The 18,870-nt window shown below is 48.6% G+C and overlaps 1 long non-coding RNA gene across 1 annotated transcript in view; it reads right to left on the bottom strand.

The window, feature by feature from the left end:
• The window catches only part of LOC127491737 (uncharacterized), an 81,998-nt gene that overhangs the window by 6,215 nt on the left and 56,913 nt on the right, over positions 1 to 18,870 (bottom strand). The window contains exon 3 of the long non-coding RNA XR_007920630.2: positions 6,162 to 6,267. This is a non-coding gene — a long non-coding RNA (uncharacterized lncRNA). The remainder of the gene's footprint in view (positions 1 to 6,161; positions 6,268 to 18,870) is intronic.

Here is an 18,870-nt window from a genome sequence, read left to right as displayed (position 1 = left end):
AGAACTGGGAACCCTCCCTACCTCCCTCTGCTGAGCAGTGCCAAAGGATTCAAGCCCCAGGCAGCACTGGGGGTGCTGACCACTCTTGATTTCTTATGTCACTGTCATATTTCCTGTGAATCAGGGATGAATTACAGAATCACCAGATATTTTTTAAAAAGGAAAGTAAGAGATAATTCATTCCAATTCCTCATTTTCAAGATGAAAACTAGCTGGCACCACGGCTCACTAGGCTAATCCTCCGCCTTGCAGTGCCGGCACACCGGGTCCTAGTCCCGGTCGGGGCGCCGGATTCTGTCCCGGTTGCCCCTCTTCCAGGCCAGCTCTCTGCTGTGGCCCAGGAGTGCAGTGGAGGATGGCCCAAGTCCTTGGGCCCTGCACCCGCATGGGAGACCAGGAGAAGTACCTGGCTCCTGCCATTGGATCGGCGCGGTGCGCTGGCCGCAGCGCGCCAGCCGCAGCGGCCACTGGAGGGTGAACCAATGGCAAAGGAAGACCTTTCTCTCTGTTTCTCTCTCTCACTGTCCACTCTGCCTGAAAAAAAAAAAAAAAAAAAAAAAAGATGTAAACTAGAGGCATAGAGAAATGAAGGAACTTGTCCCAGATCACTCAGCAATTTAGAGGCTGAGGCCAGACTCTAGAACCCAGTGGCCTGCCTCCTGGTCCATTGCTCCTTCCTCTGCAGCTACAGCCCTTCATGATGTTGAAGGCAGGAGGTTATTATCCTGGACTTCATGAAAGCCACAGGACCCGAAATTCTGCCACTTTTTCCCAGTCCCAGCTCCGGATTCAGATGGACCCAGGGTTACACCCCATCAGTAGCACCTGCTAGTCTAGTGGATTGGAATAGGTGAATTAACCTCTCTTAGACTCAGCTTCCTCACCTATATATTAGGGATTTCACACCCTTCTCTCAGTGTTAATGTGCAAATAGATAGTAAGGACGTGGCATGCATTACATACCTAATAAATAATTATCTTAAATTGCTTCTGAGTCATGAAAACAGTCACGTTGAACAGTTGTTTGCTTGCAAAGGCAGTGTTAAAGTCCACCCTATAGGCTTTCTGCTGAGAGACAGAAACTCCCCAGCTCCAAGTCTCTGCTGCACAGGGTCTTCCATTTTTTGCCTCGGAAATACTGCTTCTTTACCATGCCAGGCATTTCATTTACATAAGCTCTTTAACAAACTCTCTAAATAGGTCTCCAAAATAATTTTCACAGTCCAAGCAATACAAATTGACTGCATACAGCGTGGAAGACAGACTTTCGGTTACCTCTGTAGCTTTTTACTATTTTCATTTTGTAGCCTAAATCAATGCCCTGCTATTTATAAATTGGTCCTATTCTTTTGCTACCACCTAGTTTACTTTCCTTCTTTCTTCCACTTCTTATTAATTTAGTCTGCCTTTTCTGTCAAATATTTACATGTTCACAGTTTAAAAGGGAAATATTCTGTAAGACTTATTATTAAAACACCAGCCTGCTTCCTATCACTACCGCAATCTCCACTCCATTTTCCACTCCGCAGACATAACTACTTTCAACCCTCTTACCTAATTTTCTTTTGAATTTACTTCTGTGTCACTAAATGGCATGCTTGTATTGCTAGTAAAAATATTTTTAGACTCTACTGGCTCATCTGGATGAAGATTCAATTCTTCCTCCTGGTCCCATCACATACCTGCAGGCTTTCCCATCCTTCTGTGCCCTTACTCACAAGAGACAGAAGGTAAATCTGGTTATGTTGATATTTAGTTAGATATTTATGCAAATGATCCTCACAACCAAGCCACTTACATACCTTGATTGCTGTTCCATTCCTGCACATCACTTTATTTTCCCTGTATTCAATAATAGTCTTGTTGTTTTCTAGGTACTTATCATCAGTTCAACTCCAAACACTTCCCAATTGTGTAAGGCTCCCCCTCAAGGCATTCAAACACAGTAGGTATGTCATCAGGGTCATGTTCTTGAAGAAATATCTCCAGAACCTTCTGGCCCGTACCAGTCTGTACTGCTTGCTCTCCAGGCTAATTACACAGCTGTCATTTGGGAACCTCTTTCTCTAATATGTATTTTCTCCACTCCTGCCTTGTGTTGGCATCTACTGCTTAGACCCTGTGCCTTCCTTTCTCTTGGTTTACCATCTCATCTTGCTATACTACAGCATTTAGTAGCTTCATAGGAAGAGATAGGCACAAGCCCTACGTTGTGGTAGAGTGGGTTAATCTGCCACCTGCAACTCTAGCATATCATATGTGTATCAGTTCAGGTTCTGGCTGCTCCATTTCCTTTTTTTTTTTTTTTTTTTAGAAAACTTTTATTTAATAAATATAAATTCAAAAGTACAACTTTTGGATTATAGCAGTTTTCCCCCCATAACCACCCTCCCACCCACAAGCCATCCCACCTCCTACTCCCTCTCCCATTCCATTCTTCATTAAGATTCATTTTTAATTATCTTTATATACAGAAGATCAACTTAGTATACATTAAGTAAAGATTTCAACAGATTGCACCCACACAGACACACAAAGTATAAAGTACTGTTTGAATGCTAGTTTTTTTTATTTTATTTATTTATTTATTTATTTTTGTTTTTTTTAACAGGCAGAGTGGACAGTGAGAGAGAGACAGAGACAGAGAGAAAGGTCTTCCTTTGCCGTTGATTCACCCTCCAATGGCCGCCGTGGCCGGCGCACCGCACTGATCCGATGGCAGGAGCCAGGTACTTCTCCTGGTCTCCCATGGGGTGCAGGGCCCAAGTACTCGGGCCATCCTCCACTGCACTCCTGGGCCACAGCAGAGAGCTGGCCTGGAAGAGGGGCAACCGGGACAGAATCCGGCGCCCCGACTGGGACTAGAACCCGGTGTGCCGGCGCCGCAAGGCGGAGGATTAGCCTATTGAGCCACGGCGCCGGCCTGAATGCTAGTTTTACCATAAATTCTCATCGTACAACACATTAAGGATAGAGATCCTACATGGGGAGTAAGTGCACAGTGACTCCTGGTGTTGATTTAACAATTGACACTCTTATTTATGATGTCAGTAATCACCCGAGGCTCTTGTCATGAGCTGCCAAGGCTATGGAAGCCTCCTGAGTTCACAAACTCCAACATTATTTAGACAAGGCCATAATCAAAGTGTAAGTTCTCTCCTCCCTTCAGAGAAAGGTAATTCCTTTTTTTGAGTCCCAACCGTGCACCAGGTCAGGTTCAAGCTGATGGAAAGGCTGCTGTGAAAAAAACTAAATCCTTGTCATCACTGTGCAGTCTTTGGATGCTGCAACTGAGTATTTTGTTTCTGCTGCCAAATTGTAAATATCCAAAAACTGTTTGCAATCTCCGAGTCTTCCTTCTTCATTAATTCCTAGTCTGTGCCCTTGGCTGCACTGTCTTAGATCTTTGAGCATTTTAATCCATTTCTTTGAAGTTTTCTTCTTGTAACAGTTTGCATTTCCTCCAAGGTGCCTTTGTTTATCTGTTTGTTTTTGGCTTATATTTTTCTTTTATTTATTTACTTGAGAGACAAAGAGAAACAGACAGATAGCGAGAATTCCCATCTGATTCACTCCCCAGATACCTGGTCAGCTGTGAGTGGGTCAGGACAAAACAGGAACCAGAAACTCAATCCAGGTCTCTCACATGGGTGGAAATCTCCTGAGCTAAATCACCCAGATCATTAAGCACAGTTCCTACTTTCCACATTGCTGTAGGCAATAATGTTAAGTTTCTATTGCTACCTAAAAAAGATCTTTCCCCCTCTAGTTTCCAAGATATGCTTCTTACTTCTTTTGAGTGCTCAACGTCATTGAAGTCCAAATTTCTACCAACAGCCTGTCCAACTTCATTTAGGTGTTCTCTAGAACATACATCATAAATCTTCCCAGGCTTCATTCATGGGCCATTATAAAGCCACTCCCCAATTTTAAATATTTTATAGCATCAACCCACAGGTGGTGTCATATTAGGGATATATTACTATATAAAAAGTTATCCCAAACTTATCTGTGTAAAACATTAAACAGGGGCTGGCACTGTGGTATAGAGTAAAGCTGCCACCTACAGTGCCCCCATCCCATGTGGGTGCCGGTTCGAGTCCTGGCTGCTCCTCTTCTGGTCCAGCTCTCTGCTATGGCCTGGAAAAGCAGAAGGTGGCCCAAGTCCTTGGGCCCCTGCACCCACATGGAAGACCAAGAAGAAGCTCCTGGCTCCTGGCTTCAGATCTACACGGCTCCTGCTGTTGCGGCCAACTGGGGCATGAACCAGCGGATGGAAGACCTATCTCTGCCTCTCCTTCTCTTTCTGTGTAACTGACTTTCAAATAAATAAATAAATATTTTTAAAAACACATTAAGCAGTGATTATTCTACCATTCCTATGGGGCGAGAACCCAGATGTGACTTAGTAGGGTCCCTCTGCCCTAAGATCTCTCCCAAGGTTGCAACCAAGGGGCCAGCTGAGGCTTGTTCTCAGCTGAAAACTGGGCTAGGGGAGGATCCACTTCCAAGCTCTCTTAAGTGACTGTTGGTGGAATTCAACATTTCATGGACTGTAGAATTGAAGTCCTCAATTCTTTGTTGCTGGCTGGGAACAACTTTTGATTCTCTGCCATGTGGACTTCTCCACTGGGCAGCACACAATATGGCATTCGGCTTCTCCCAGGGCTAGTGAATGAGAGCCTGAAATGGGGAGTCCCAAAACAGAACTGCAGTATTTTTATAACCTAATCTCATAGGTGTGATGCCACCACTTTTGTTACATTCCATCAGTTTGTCATGAAACACAAAGTACAGTCTTCACTTAAAGGGAGGAGACTACACACGAGCATAAAGGTCAGGAGGCAGGGATTTGGGGGAACTTACCTGGAAGCTGTCAGCCACAAGACTACATTACAATATACTGTGACATAATACGATACAATAGAATAACAGATACAATAAGACAACATGAGCCCAAACATTGAGAAGTCAAAGCAACAGAAACACAGATTAGAGAGCAAAGGCCTCCTCTTCAGATGAGTTCTTGCCAGGCTCACATTTTAGCATTGCAGTATTCATCATCACACTGGACTCCTTTGTTGCTTGATTATGCAAACTTTCCTAGGCCTTTAAAATCTAATTATGGTTTTTAGGCAATCGCTTGCATGATATTAAATTTGTTTAAGTCAAGTATTGTGTAACCAGGGGAACTACTGTAATTTAGAGGAGAGAAACATATACTGAGAAATGTAATCACAACATCCATAAAATCTGTGGCATTAGAAGAAACCTCAATTTCCTGGCATGACACTGACAGCGCCTGCTGTGGCTCTTCCAGCTTTGCTGCTTATCTTTCTGTGCTATCTGTTTGTAAGATTCATCACTGATTCTCAGATAAGCCATTCATTTGCCAACCACAAAGCACTAATTGAGTACCTGCTGTATGAGAGGCCCTGTGCTCCACACACTGCACCCCACCCCTCAAGAGAATAAGTCATGATCCCTGTCCTGTGGAGCAGGCAGTCTGATGGGGAAGTACACAGGTGAAAACATCCTTACAAAACCCTTAAGCTGGCTCTCAGTAATTCTCTAGAATTCACAGGTGCATAAGGCTGGGGACAGGTAGTGGAGGTGGCAAGATTCAGCAGACCCCAAACAAGGGGTCATTTTGTTTCTTGTTTCAAAATTCTGTCCAAATATAAGGAAATAGAAAAGGAAACTTGTCTTTTAACAAGCCCCATAAAGATTTTGTCTACCTGAGTGTATAGGCCACAGGTGAAAAGGTTAAAGGCCATAGGTGGAAGGTTAAAGGAGATATTTCAAGGAGCACTTCCAAGCCCAGGTCTATAAAAAAATTGAAATGTGCTGCATTAAACCACTCTTCTATTCATTCTCTTTTTCTGTCCCAGCCAGGCTGGGCTTCCGTCACTTTCTCCCGTAAGCTTTGCTCCGTTTGCTCCATGCTTGGAGCCTTGAATGTGCTGGGTCCTCTACTATGGCACTCCCTCCACCCAATCATCCCTGCTCTTACTGATCCGCGCCCCCTCTTCAGCTCAGCTTGAATGTTAGTTCCTCTGAGAAACTTCTCATGACCACTACCACACCCACACCAAAGGAGTCCCCACTGCATGCTCGCATTAGCATCAAAGCTCTCGGGATCTAACACTCTTTATACTTACTCAGTGTCTGTCTGTCTCGACTGCTGGATTTGAAAACTCCCTGAGGACAAAGGCATTGGTTGTCTTGCTCGTCATCAAATTCCCAGACTCAAGCAAAGTCCATGGCCTGCGGGAGGGTAGAGTTGAAGGTATGAATAAATGAATGAATAAGAGTGTTCTCTGTTTCCAGAAGTAGTTACAGTATCATTTGATGGAGATGTTATGGTGAAGATTCTGGATCCCAACAAAAGTTGGGACTTCAGGATGCAGCACCTGAATTTTTAGCTCTGTTCCAATCCTACAATTTTAGAATACAGCAGAGAATAAGGTCATAGTAATGCTGTCCTTCACCTACAATGGAAACAGTCTACTATTTGAAGCATATAATAAAGTCCAATAATTTTACCAGTTAAGTTGCAAATCAACCCCATGGGTAAGATAAATACAAAGAAGATAACTGCTTGCTTTCTTTACTGGTACCCTTCAAAGGTAAAGAAGGCAACTGATTGAGTGAAGATTCATAAAGAACCCACATCCAGAGCTGAAGTCTTACTTTTCTAAGGTCTGCTCACCTGCTGCCTCATTGATAGGATAGTTTTGTTCTTAATATTATTTAGCTCATAGTCAACCGTGAGCATATGATGACATCCATGAAACTTCCCTCAGAAAATACACACGGGGCAGGTGTTGTGGCATGGTGAGTAAAGCCAGCATCCCATATGGGCACTAGTTCTAGTCCCAGCTACTCCACTTCCAATCCAGCTCCCTGCTAATGCATGGGAAAGCAGCAGAGGATGGCCCAAGTCCTTGGGCCTCTACACCCTCGTGGGAAACCCAAAAGAAGCTCCTGGCTCCTGGCTTTGGTCTGGCCCAGCACTGGCCACTGTGGCCATTTGCAGAGTGAACCAGCACATGGAAGATTTCTCTGTCTCTCCCCTCCTCTCTCTGTGCTCTGCCTTTCAAATAATTTTTAAAATTAAAAATTAAAAATACACATAAACAGGACAGGCAATTAGCTCAGTAGTTAACATGTTGCTTAAAATATCCACTCCATGTCAGAGTGTCTGAATTTGAATCCTGGCTTCAGCTCCTAAATCCAGTTCCTGCTGATGCACACCCTGGTGGGCAGCAGGTAATGGCTCAAGTACTTGAGTCGCTACAACCTACATGAGAGATCAAACTGAATTCCTGACTCCCCCAGACATTGCAGGCATTAGGGAAGTAACCAGAAATGGGAAAGCACTCTCTCTCTCTCTCTCTCTCTCTCTCTCTCTGTCAAATAAAAAAACATTAGTGTACGTAGACATGTTTATTAAGAAACTTACTTATTGTTTCAGAGTTTCCTTCATCTCTGTAGGGTTCATGACCAGATTTGAAGTTGAGAAGTTCTGGCCAGGCATGAAGTAGTAACCAAGATTCACAAACAGCTAAGTGGGAGAGGTGTTCCTAAGGACTCAGGTAATAAAATGCATAGTTTCCCTTCCCTTCCAAAATCCTTATTGAGTGATTTGAGTCTCCCATGTGAGTGGCAGAAATCCAACTACTTGAGCCATCACCTGCTATTTCCCCAGGTGCACATCAGCAGTAAGCTGGATTTAGGAGATGGAGGCAGGACTCAAACTCAGGCACTCTGATATGGAACACACATGTCTATTTTTAAAGATTTATTTATTTATTTGAAAGAGTTACAGAGAGGAGAAGCTGAGAGAGAGAGAGAAAGTGAGAGAGAGAGAGAGAGAGAGAGAGAGGTCTTCCATCCACTGGTTCACTCCCCAGTTGGCCGCAATGGTGAAGCTGCACCGATCTGAAGCCAGGAGCCAGGAGCTTCTTCCGGGTCTCCCATGCGGGGGCGGGGGCCCAAAGACTTGGGCCATCTTCTACTGCTTTCCCAGGCCATAGCAGAGAGCTGGATCAGAAGTGGAGCAGCCAGGACTTGAACCGGCGCCCATATGGGATGCTGGCACTGCAGGCAGTGGTTTTACCCCTATGCCACAGTGCCAGCCCCAGAACACATGTATCTTAACCAGCATCTTAAATGGCAATGACAAAAGCAGATCTGATAATGACCAGCTGCACCCAGCCACTTATATAGACAAGTGGAAAGACAACATGATGGAAAGACCAGAGAGAGGTCTTATAAATTCCTTGAGCTCAGAGTCTGTGTCTGCTGTTACGGCAGAATCCCAAGGGAAAAACAGACAGGTGGGCACTGGGCTTAGTGACTACGATGCCCATACCCCACATAGTGGTGCCTGGGTTTGATGCCCATATCTGCTCCCCACTCCAGCTTCCGGCTGATGCAGATCGTGGGAAGCAGTGGTAATTAGGTTCCTGCCACCCACATGGGGCACCTAGATTGTGCTTCCAGCTCCAGACTTCAGCCCCAGCCCAGCCATAGCTGTCTAGCTGTTATAGGTATTTGGGTAATGAACCAGTAGATGAGAGATCTCTGTGTATGTCTCTCTCTCTCAGCTTCTCAAATAAATAAAAATGTAAGATTAAATCAGACAATGAAAGGGAAAGACTCATGGAACTCTTCAAAAGGAGAGACACAGGTGAAAAGAAACAGATGGGACTACAACAAGAACCAGAAACAGGTAGCAATGGGGAGAGAGAGAACAAGAGATAGAAGAAGTCGGACCCGAGAGAGAAGTTTCGTCACCTCAGCCATGGCCTCCCCACAATTAGCTACAAGGCTGCCATGAGCACGCTAAGCTGGCCAACTGTGAAGCTGTTTAACTTGTTAGGATTTAATCAATAAGAACCAGTGTAACATTCGTGCTTCATGTTCCTCTTATTTACACAAAAGACAAACTGAAGAAAAACTCTATTTCTCCAGCCAAAAACATTTCCTCCAGGGAGCCAAGCTCCTTCAAAGTCAACAACAAAATGGTGAGGGGGAAAAAAAATTAAGCACTTCGGCAAGGCTATATTTAGATCCAGCCCAAAGATGGTTTCTGAGCTTTCTACTTCTTTCCAGCTGGTTCCAATCTCAGAAAATCTCCTCAATTAAATTGCCACCAATTTGCAGTCTCCTGTGGAGGCCTCTGGTCCCTTTCAAGCGAGAGGCGGGAAGAGTGGCTAGGAAGAGGACAGCGGCAGCTCAGGGAGCCAAGTTCAATTCCTACTTCTTCCGTCCTGAGCAGCCATGCCCCGGCCACATCCACAGGGGCCCTGATGCTGCCTCCAACCCTTGGCAGGCCAGGCAGACAGGAAATGCAGCCTCGTCGACAGTCCCTAGCTTTGAATCCTGGCCCTGATTCTCACGGCCTACGTGACTTAGCTGGTGACTTGGCCTCTCACGCCCTAGCTTGCTTTTCTGTAAAAATGGGGGTAATGACACTCACCCTATGGGGTTCTTGTCTTGGAAGGTATTGTCTTAGCCTTACACCTGTCACAGCAAATAGCTGCAGGTGTAATGAAAACATTCCCACCCCAGCGCCCACAAAAGCTGACATGGTGCTGTTTGTGAGCACTGACACCATGTGCTGAAAAGATCTGACAAAGCCTATTTCACCACCACACAGAAAAAAACCAGGTCTGCGTCACCTCTGGGTGTTCCATAAGCATCTGGCAGAGGAAGACAGTGGGCAGCAGTCACAGCTTTACCTATCAGTATGGGCTCAGTCAAGGTCTGCATCGCCCACCCAGGCTTCTGGAAACTTCTCCAGAACATGACAGTCCTTGTGGCTCAATCTCTCCTTAATCTGTCTATTCAACCCGGTGCTCTTTAAAATCAAATCAGTCACTCAGAGGGAGGAGCCCAGGCCCCGCTTGGAGTGGGTGCACTTGGCAAGGACTTCGGCAGGCCGAAGGAGGAGGCATTAACATTCGCAAGGGCAACGAGTCTCAAGCCAGTAGCCCGGGCGTCCGCCTCATCTGCATGGGCGATAACACACCGTGTGTTGTCTGCAAGGCCGAAACAGCCCCGGGAGCCACTCAGCCGTCTCCAGGAAATGGCTAAATGGCAGGTCAAATTGCCCATAACTTTGACGAGGAGGATGGCTGGATGATTCCAGGACCTCTCTGGGGAGAAATGAAACTCAGAATTTCAAGCGTCAAGAAAAGGAATCATTAAAAAAAAAAAATACCCAATGTGGAATTACATCCTGCCATAAACTGGGGAAGGACTCGGGATGCAGAGACACCCTCGTGTGAGCAGCGCACATTTGTCAGGAAACAGCCTCGCCCAGCTGGACCAGGCCGTTTGCCTTCAGAAGAGGCCTGGCAGGGCCAAACCATCCAGACATCTGCAATTATAGCAAATCAATTTGTTTTTAAATTATAAGGCTGCCGGGAAGAGTCGACTCCCTGCTGGAAATACGCTCCGTGGTGCTCCGTGGCAGCCGTTATGAGATGATGTGGTGAGACCACCAATCTGTCCAGACTGGGAGGGCATAGGATTTATGAGGCTGGGTGTGCAGCCAACACCAAGCAGCAGGGGAGGGCAGGCAAGCTCTGAGCTGGCCCCTCTCCCACTCCAATAAGGCTCTTGATCTGCAAATGTCTGGCATGGCCACATCCCAGCACATGCACAAGTTACCAGAGTGTCCGCCTTAGAGGACCTTGGCATTCACTTACGTGAACTACAGCCACAGGAGAGGTGTTGCTTGTCACTTGGTCACATGTGCTCAGACCAGGTGAAGAGATCACTGCAAGAGGTTGGAATAATTCTAGTCTCTCAGGGTCAGAGCAGCACCTCCTGCGTGGAATCACCCTTCCTCTGCTTGCACGTGGCAAAAGCATTGGCAGGTGAGACAGACAGGCATTGCCCCATCACCCGGAGGGCCCTGTGGTTATCTTCATAGAACTGCATATGGCCTCTAGCCCAGTGGACAGGTTGGCTTGTCTTCACTGAAGGGCTGCAGGAAGTGCCCCGATGCGCTCAGAGGCAGGAGAAGGGACTTTCTCACTGTCCACCTTGCCTTTGTGCCTCAAGGTGGAGGTGAAGGCAAGGCCTCACCCTCTGAGGTCCACTTAGCCAGACTTCACTCCCCAGCCCTCTCCTCCATAAGGCCCTGTCACCCAGTGTCCCTCCTCCCCTCTCCAGACCCTCCACCTCTTCCAAACGCAGGTGAACCCTGGTCTAGAATCCTTTCTTGTGGGACCTCTTTCTTCTGGGCTCTCAGCGGGATGTCACAGGCCTCTGCTCACTATTGGACGGAAGGGGAGCCTTAATTGTCTACTGGATAGGGGGGTGATGTGGGCACTTCAAATGCACCTAGGTCTCTCTCTTCCAGCTGGCTACACCAGCTTCCTCCATCTTTGCTGAGGTACAAACCAGCTCACTACCGCAAGAATTCATTTCCCTTCAAACACCATGTATTATCTTAGCTACATGACTTTGATTCTCTTCCTTGTGAAGCAATAATTCTGACCTTTTTAGATATCATTTGTCTCCTTTTGGGTCAATAAGGGGCCCCCAGTGCTTCCGCCTGAGCTATCTCGGACAATGGAGACTTGGTTCTAGTTTTCTCCTCTTCCCAGGAATGGAATTGAAATTGAAATATTTCAGCTCATTCTGCTGCACACACAAGCCAAGATACCCTCAGCATTCCTACCTCAACCCACAAGCCCAGCTCACAATGCACCTGATGTGAGTCCTGCTGCTCCACTGCCAGCCAGTGGGCAATGGCAATCACCAGGGAGGGTCCCAGAAAAGAGCTTCACAAAGATAGCGAGAGGCTAAGCAGGCACGGTGCTCCCAGGCACTCAGGACCCACTGTGATGCCAGGGCGCATAGAGTTGAGGCCATAAAGACCCCAGTGATCGCGAGGCAGGCCTGAGTATCAACATGGGAACTTCCAGGCCTCAGGGCCTCCCAGTCCTTCCCAACCAGCTTCTGCACCTTAGTCCTAGGTTTAAGGGTTTTTTTTTTTTTTTTTTTTTTTTTTTTTAAGATTTACTGATTTATTGAAAGCAAGAGATACAGAAAGAGAAAGAGATCTTTTTCATCTGCTGGTTCACTCCCCCAGATGGCCACCAACAGCCAGCACTGGGCCAGGCCAAAGCAAAGAGCTTCATCCAGGTATCCCACATGGGTGGCAGGGGCCCAAACACTTGGGTCATCTTCTGCTGCTTTTCCCAGGCCATTAGCAGGGAGCTGGATTAGAAGTGGAGCAGCTGGGACATGAACTGGCACCCACACGGGATGCCGGCAGTGCCAGCAGTGGCTTTACCCATTGCACCACAATGCTAGCCCCTGGGTTTACGTTTTGAGATACTGAGGGGTCCCAAGCTGTCTTCCTGATCATTTCCTCACTCTGGGGAACGTGGGTGGCCATGAACCCTTCCTTCTGTACGACAGCATCTTCATCAGTTACCATATTCCTGTGGCTGGCATCCTCGGGGAAAATTTTCCTACTACTCCACATGTTCTTTTTTAAAAAAAAAAAAAAAGATTTATTTTACTTATTTGAAAGACAGAGTTACAGAGAGAGGTAGAGGCAGAAAGAGAGGTCTTCCATCCCACTGGTTCACTCCCCAGATGGCCACAATGGCCGGAGCTACACCGATCCAAAGCCAGGAGCTTCTTCTGGGTCTCCTACGTGGGTGCAGGGGCCCAAGCACTTAGGCCACCTTGTACTGCTTTCCCAGGCCACAGCAGAGAGCTGGATCAGAAGAGGAGCAGCCGGGACTAGAACCAGTGCCCATATGGGATGCCAGCACTTCAGGCCAGGGCATTAACCCGCTGCACCACAGCACCGGACCCTCCACATGTTCTTAAGGCCCGTTTTCTCTCTTTGGTTCTTGATTAAGCTTCTAAAAATAACACTGTCCCCTTTCTTCCCTCCTCACTCCCCTGGGTCTCTGCTCCCACTGTCCAACCTCACTGCCAGAATCTTCAATGACAGCCGTGGCGTGACCTCCAGGTGCTCCTCCAGGTGCTCTGCCTGCTCTTTTATCTTAAGGGGACTACACGATTCCCATCCAATCCAGGGCACCTTTGAGAGTGAAAATGGGCAGAATAATTCACCCCGGGGGCACACCAGAGGTCACCCTCGCCATCCATCTCCCTCACAGACTTCTCTCCTTCTTATCCTTAAAACCCAGGGTCTCTCCCCAGGCTCTGTCCTTAGCGCCTCCCCTTTCCATTCCACACACTTCTCTCAGCTGACCTTGCCCAGCACTGGACATCAGTTGTCATCTAGATTCTAATGATTTTCAAATCTGTATTTCCAACTGAAATAGCCAGTCTCAAAGATGGCTCCAATGGTCCTCGAGGTCTGCATTGTGTGTGGCCTCCACCAACATATCAAGGTCAGTCTGTGCGGCAAGCAGCCTATGGGGGAAGGGACGGTTTAGGATTCTGAGACCGAGTCAACCGGAGACCTTGCTGTTTCTGCCCTGCTCCCCTAAATCACACACTCTGGGGGAAGTCAGGCGCTACCGCTAGAAGACACTCAATCAGCCCCTGAGGACAGGCCCACAGGATGAGAATTTCATGCCACGTGCCACTGGCACCAGCTTGACGGCCATGTGAGTGCGCCCTGTTGGAAGCAGATCCTCCAGCCTCGTCAAACCGTCAGGTGACCATCTCCCTGACCAGTGTTTTGTCTGCAGACTCACGAGGGGGTCCCCAACCTAACGCACCCCTTCCCATCATACTCAGAGAAACCGAAATTATAAAGGTTTATTGTTGTTTTAAGTCACTACACTTTGAAGGTAATTTGTCATAAAGCAAAAGATAACTAAATAAATAACTCCCTTTTTTTCCCTAGCTTTCTAACCAGATGCCTAAATTCCGCAACTTCGTACTAGAATCTCCCAAAGGTAAGTCGAATCCGGTACTTCTGAACAAAACACATTTCACCTCCACTAACCTTCCCAAATGTGCCCCTTCACTGGCTCCCCTTGGAGCTAAATGGTAGCAGCACCCTCTCTGCGACTCGAGCCAGAAACCCAAACATCATCCTCACCATTTCCTCTCTCATATCCTGCCCACCATCACACCATCAGAGCCTCACAATTGATTTTTTCCTCCTAAATAAATATCTCTTAAATCCATCTACCTCCTTCCATCTACTGCAATTCAGGCCACTGTCATCTCTCTTCTAAGTTACTAAAAACAGCCTTGTTAGCTGCTCTCCTTGCCTCTGATTTTACCTCCCTCCTACAACAATTCTCTTCTTATAAGAAAATAAATCCACTGTCACCTCCGCCCTACTTGAACTCCCCCTTCCTGCAGTGATATTACAATGCATTTAGAACAAAGCTCACACCCCTACCGTAGCTCATAAGACCACCACCCTATGTCCTCTGCCCAACCCCAGCCTCCCATTTCACCATTCCCATCTAAGTCTGCTCTGCTCCCCCATGCCTACTGGACCACACACATTCTGTCCCTCTGTGGGGTCAGTACCTTTTCCCTCCAGATCCATAGCTGTTACCTGACTGTTACCATCCTTCAGGTTTCAGCCCACAGTCACTTCCTCCAGGAAGCCTTCCTTGAACAATGCAGACCACCTTAGGTATTACTACAGGTTGGGCTCTTCAGAAAGCAAAGCCTGAGGTGGAGATCCAGGTGCAGAAGGTTTATTAGGGAGTGCTCTTGCAAACACCGCCTGGGGGCGGGAGGAGGCAGGATCAGGAAGAAGAAGCTGAGCTGTGCTGCAGTCCCCAAAGAGGCCTCAAAGCTGACCTCTGGGGGTCCTGAGGCTCAAATGACCTACAGAGATGTCTCAAGTTAGCACAAGGAGGTCAGGCCTTGCACACTGAGGTCCATCGCTCACCAGATGCAGGCCTCAAAGCTGACCTCTGGGGGTCCTGAGGCTCAAATGACCTTCAGAGATGTCTCAAGTTAGCACAAGGAGGTCAGGCCTTGCACACTGAGGTCCATCGCTCACCAGTTGCAGGCCTCAAAGCTGACCTTTGCGGGTCCTGAGGCTCAAATGACCTTCAGAGTTGTCTCAAGTTAGCACAAGGAGGTCAGTCCTTACACACCGAGGTCCATCGCTCACCAGATGCAGGCTACCCCAGGAAGAGAGTGTGAATTCGGGTGTGGTGGTCATGGGAGGAAGTCCCCACAGGGCGCCTCAGCAGAGGGCCCTCCATCTGCCGGTGCAGGCACTGCTCCCAGCAGTGAGGGGACTGCACTCTGCATTCCCAAAGAGGCTCTCTGCAGAGCATCAGAGTGCTGCACGGGACCCTCTGCTGTTCGCTCCTGCACACCGGCACTCTCTCTCACCACTCTGCACCTGCCCGATGCTAGTCGGTGAGTTCCGTTTTTCATCACCGGGTCCAGCAGCTAGCACTGTCTGGCACACAGTAGGTGCCCAGTAAAATTCTGCTGGATGACTTTGACAGTGCAGAGGCAACTGCCAGGGCTCCCTGGAAGCCCGCCTCCCTCTGGCTGCCTCGGTTCTCACTTGAGCCACAACCCTGTGGCCCTCCCGAAGGCCTTCTGTTCCACAGTGGAGGACCAGGGTGGGCTCGTGCCAGGCAAAATTAACAAATCTGCTGCAGCCAGAAGCCCTGGAGGAATGTCGTTTCCTCCGTATTTTATTCTCACTTATTAAATTTTAAACGGCCCTCAAAGACTCCAGCCTTGCTCAGAAATCAAACAACAAAACAATGTGTTTGTTTCCTATTCATATGGTAGAGCAGGAAGCCCTGCTTCAGCAAAGCTGTGAATTACAACAGAAGAAGCAACCATCTCGTTTCTCTGCACCAACCCACGTGGCCCCAGTTGGACCAGCATCCTACAGAGAGGTCAAGACCGCGGCTCCCCGAAGCTCCGGTAGCCTGCAAATGTACTCACGGGCAGGCTGCTGCCAGGGTAGGACCAAGAGCCCTCCGGCAGCCGCTGGCCAGCTGGGGAAGTCAGAGGGGTCAGAAGGCTGTGCCCGAAATAGCTGATTGCTTACTTTGTTTTTGTGGCACTAGCTACGTGCCCTGCAGACTTGAGAGGCCGGAAGAGCTCTTGGAGAATTTCCTATGAAAATGGAAATGCTCCCAGGACAGGGAGCTACCTCCCAGAGCAGAGCCAGGGACGGTCCCTAGGGCTGAACTGCAGGCGTCTGTCTGCATGCCTCCACCTTCCCTACCTGAGTTGAGACCTGTCCCCTGGAGATGAGGCCAACACAGCCTCTTAGATACCGGAACATCTTGCACTAATACAAAAGCAAGTTATGCGAATCAGTGGTGAGGAAGATGGTTTCAATAGGGTTATCATGTAGGTTCTCATCCACGTGAAGACACTGCTGAGAGTAAAACAGAGAGCTACTGGCCACTAAGTCGAGATGAGTAGACTGACTGTCCCAAGCAAACTGGATGCGTGGCTGCCTAATTTTAGACACACCCACGTCGTGCCTGAGCTTTCAACACTTCCCTGACCCTCTCTCCCCCACTGCTGGGTCCTGAGCCTTCCCGAAGGGCAAGAGGCTGTGGTGGGCGTCCAGGAGAAAATGCAGGTCGAGGAAGGGAGGGGCCAAGAGGGGCTGAGGGTCATTCACCGGCGTTATATTTCCTGTTTACAGTAAAGGTCATTTGCATATGAAATTTGGTGTGAAAAAAATGATCAAGGTACAGGTTTCCGTTCCTTTCTGTGACCCCCATAGTGCCCAGCATGAACTGAACAGAGTTTTGTGGGGAAGAAGATTCTGAAAGGGTGGGGGAGGGCACCCCACACCCAAGCCGCGCCCATCCCATCCTCTACATGCAAGGGTTGGGCCAGCAGCTCTTCATGCCAAGCTCTTTTTTGCTGATCACCCAGGGCCAAAGGCAGTGTGTGGGTCTTCACGGCACTAAGGAAACCATGGGGCCCATCACTCCACGAGTGGCCTGAGCAGCCAGAGGTCATCCCGGGAGGGAGGATGGGGACTAAGGCACTAACCGCATGTTCTTGTGTAGATGACCAGGACGTTGTCCTAACAGTGTTGTAGAGCAGGCAAGTGGAAGGTGGGTGACAGAGCACAGAATTCACCGTGGCTCCACCATGCCCCAGCTGCCGGCAAAGCTGCTGAGGCTGGCCACCTCGAGCGCCCATTCAACGCCCACATTCTTGTAGAGGGGAAGTGGGGGTGTTAATTTTTATTCCAGGCCCTTGTTATACACAAAGAAGCATTCTTGGTGTGGACAAAAAGATAAGGTGAATTTTATTCAGAAGGTAAGAAAACAAACACAGGTTGCCCCACACCGAGATGAGCATGAGTGGGCACTGGGCCCAGAAGGAGAAAGGGGTTAGGGGGAGGGACACAGAGAGAGCACTCCAGCACCTCCTCCAGGCACTGTCTCTAGAGGAAGAGAGAGGGAGAGCACCGCCTAGCACCTCCTTTATGAGATTGGGAGGTTGGGATGCATCTACAGGCATGATGCCACCAGGGAGTCTGACAGTACCTCCATAAATTCCATCCGGAGCTTAATACATATACCATCATGGTGTCTTTTGCCCCACATCCCAGATGACAAAGCAGATGAATCTCAGGAAAGGGAGTATTGTGACTGGTAAGTAGGAGGACTGTATCACACATGGGATCGGGGAGGAGGGTGACTTGCAGATACGTCCAGCTCGGTAAATCCTAAACTAGCTGCCTGCCTAGCCCATAGCACTCGGAGACTGGCAGGTGTGTTGGCCGCTAATCAGGTAGAAAACCTGAGAGAATGAGGCCAAGGGCACTGGTCAGTCCTCTCTTCAAGGAAATTGAACTCATAATTATTAAGATTCACTCTTGGCCAGCGCCGCGGCTCACTAGGCTAATCCTCCGCCTTGCGGCGCCGGCACACCGGGTTCTAGTACTGGTCGGGGCGCCGGATTCCGTCCTGGATGCCCCTCTTCCAGGCCAGCTCTCTGCTGTGGCCCGGGAGTGCAGTGGAGGATGGCCCGGGTGCTTGGGCCCTGCACCCCATGGGAGACCAGGAGAAGCACCTGGCTCCTGCCTTCGGATCAGTGCAGTGCGCCAGCCGCGGCGGCCATTGGAGGGTGAACCAACGGCAAAAGGAAGACCTTTCTCTTTCTCTCTCTCTCTCTCTCTCTCACTGTCCACTCTGCCTGTCAAAAAAAAAAAAAAAAAAAAAAAAAAAAAGATTCACTCTTGATGAGAGAGACCAAGTAGTAAAAGGACACAAACCCAGTGATCGAGCTTCAGCCCCACAAAGCCCTGCTCTCAGAAGCACACCCAAAGGGTGGCCTCCCTGTGTCAGGAAGGACAACATTGCACGGACAAGGGCAGAGAAGGACCAAGCAGAGCCCTCTAGGGCTGGAAGGCACCTCAGGCCACGAATCCTCTTGCCGAACTCCCCTGATGACACTAGTTGAGAAACAGCTACCAAAATTCACCACATCGCTAAGGACTGGAAGGATCTGCCAAGCCCAGCCATGACAAAGGCTAAGCGGTGAGGATGTGTGGGCAGGTGAGAAGCCCGAAGGACTTCGGGACAGCGTGGACAGCGGCTGATTTCCGGTGTGGTGGAGACGCTTTATGAGGTGTAGCACCAGGCAGCGAGACTGCCAGCCTCCACAACTCACAAACCATTTGGGCCCCGGGGGCTGTTCCCATGGAAAAGCTCCAAATACCATTGAAGGAGGCAGCCCTGGGAAGGAAGCACACAGCCTCTGGCTGGGAAGGGAAGAGGTTAGGGCTGCGCCCACTGGGAGGGATGTGCCAGATTAATTGTCCAAAACACCATGTTACAGCCTCCTCTCCACATTCTACAGCTCTGCTTCCCTTTAAAATTCTCTTGTGAGGGGTCTTCAAAAAGTTTGTGGGGAAATGCATATGATATAAAAACT

The sequence above is a fragment of the Oryctolagus cuniculus genome, chromosome 1 (genome assembly GCF_964237555.1).
Source record: "Oryctolagus cuniculus chromosome 1, mOryCun1.1, whole genome shotgun sequence".
In the NCBI taxonomy this organism is placed as follows: Eukaryota; Metazoa; Chordata; class Mammalia; order Lagomorpha; family Leporidae; genus Oryctolagus; species Oryctolagus cuniculus.
This window is presented reverse-complemented; position numbering and strand designations above follow the sequence as displayed.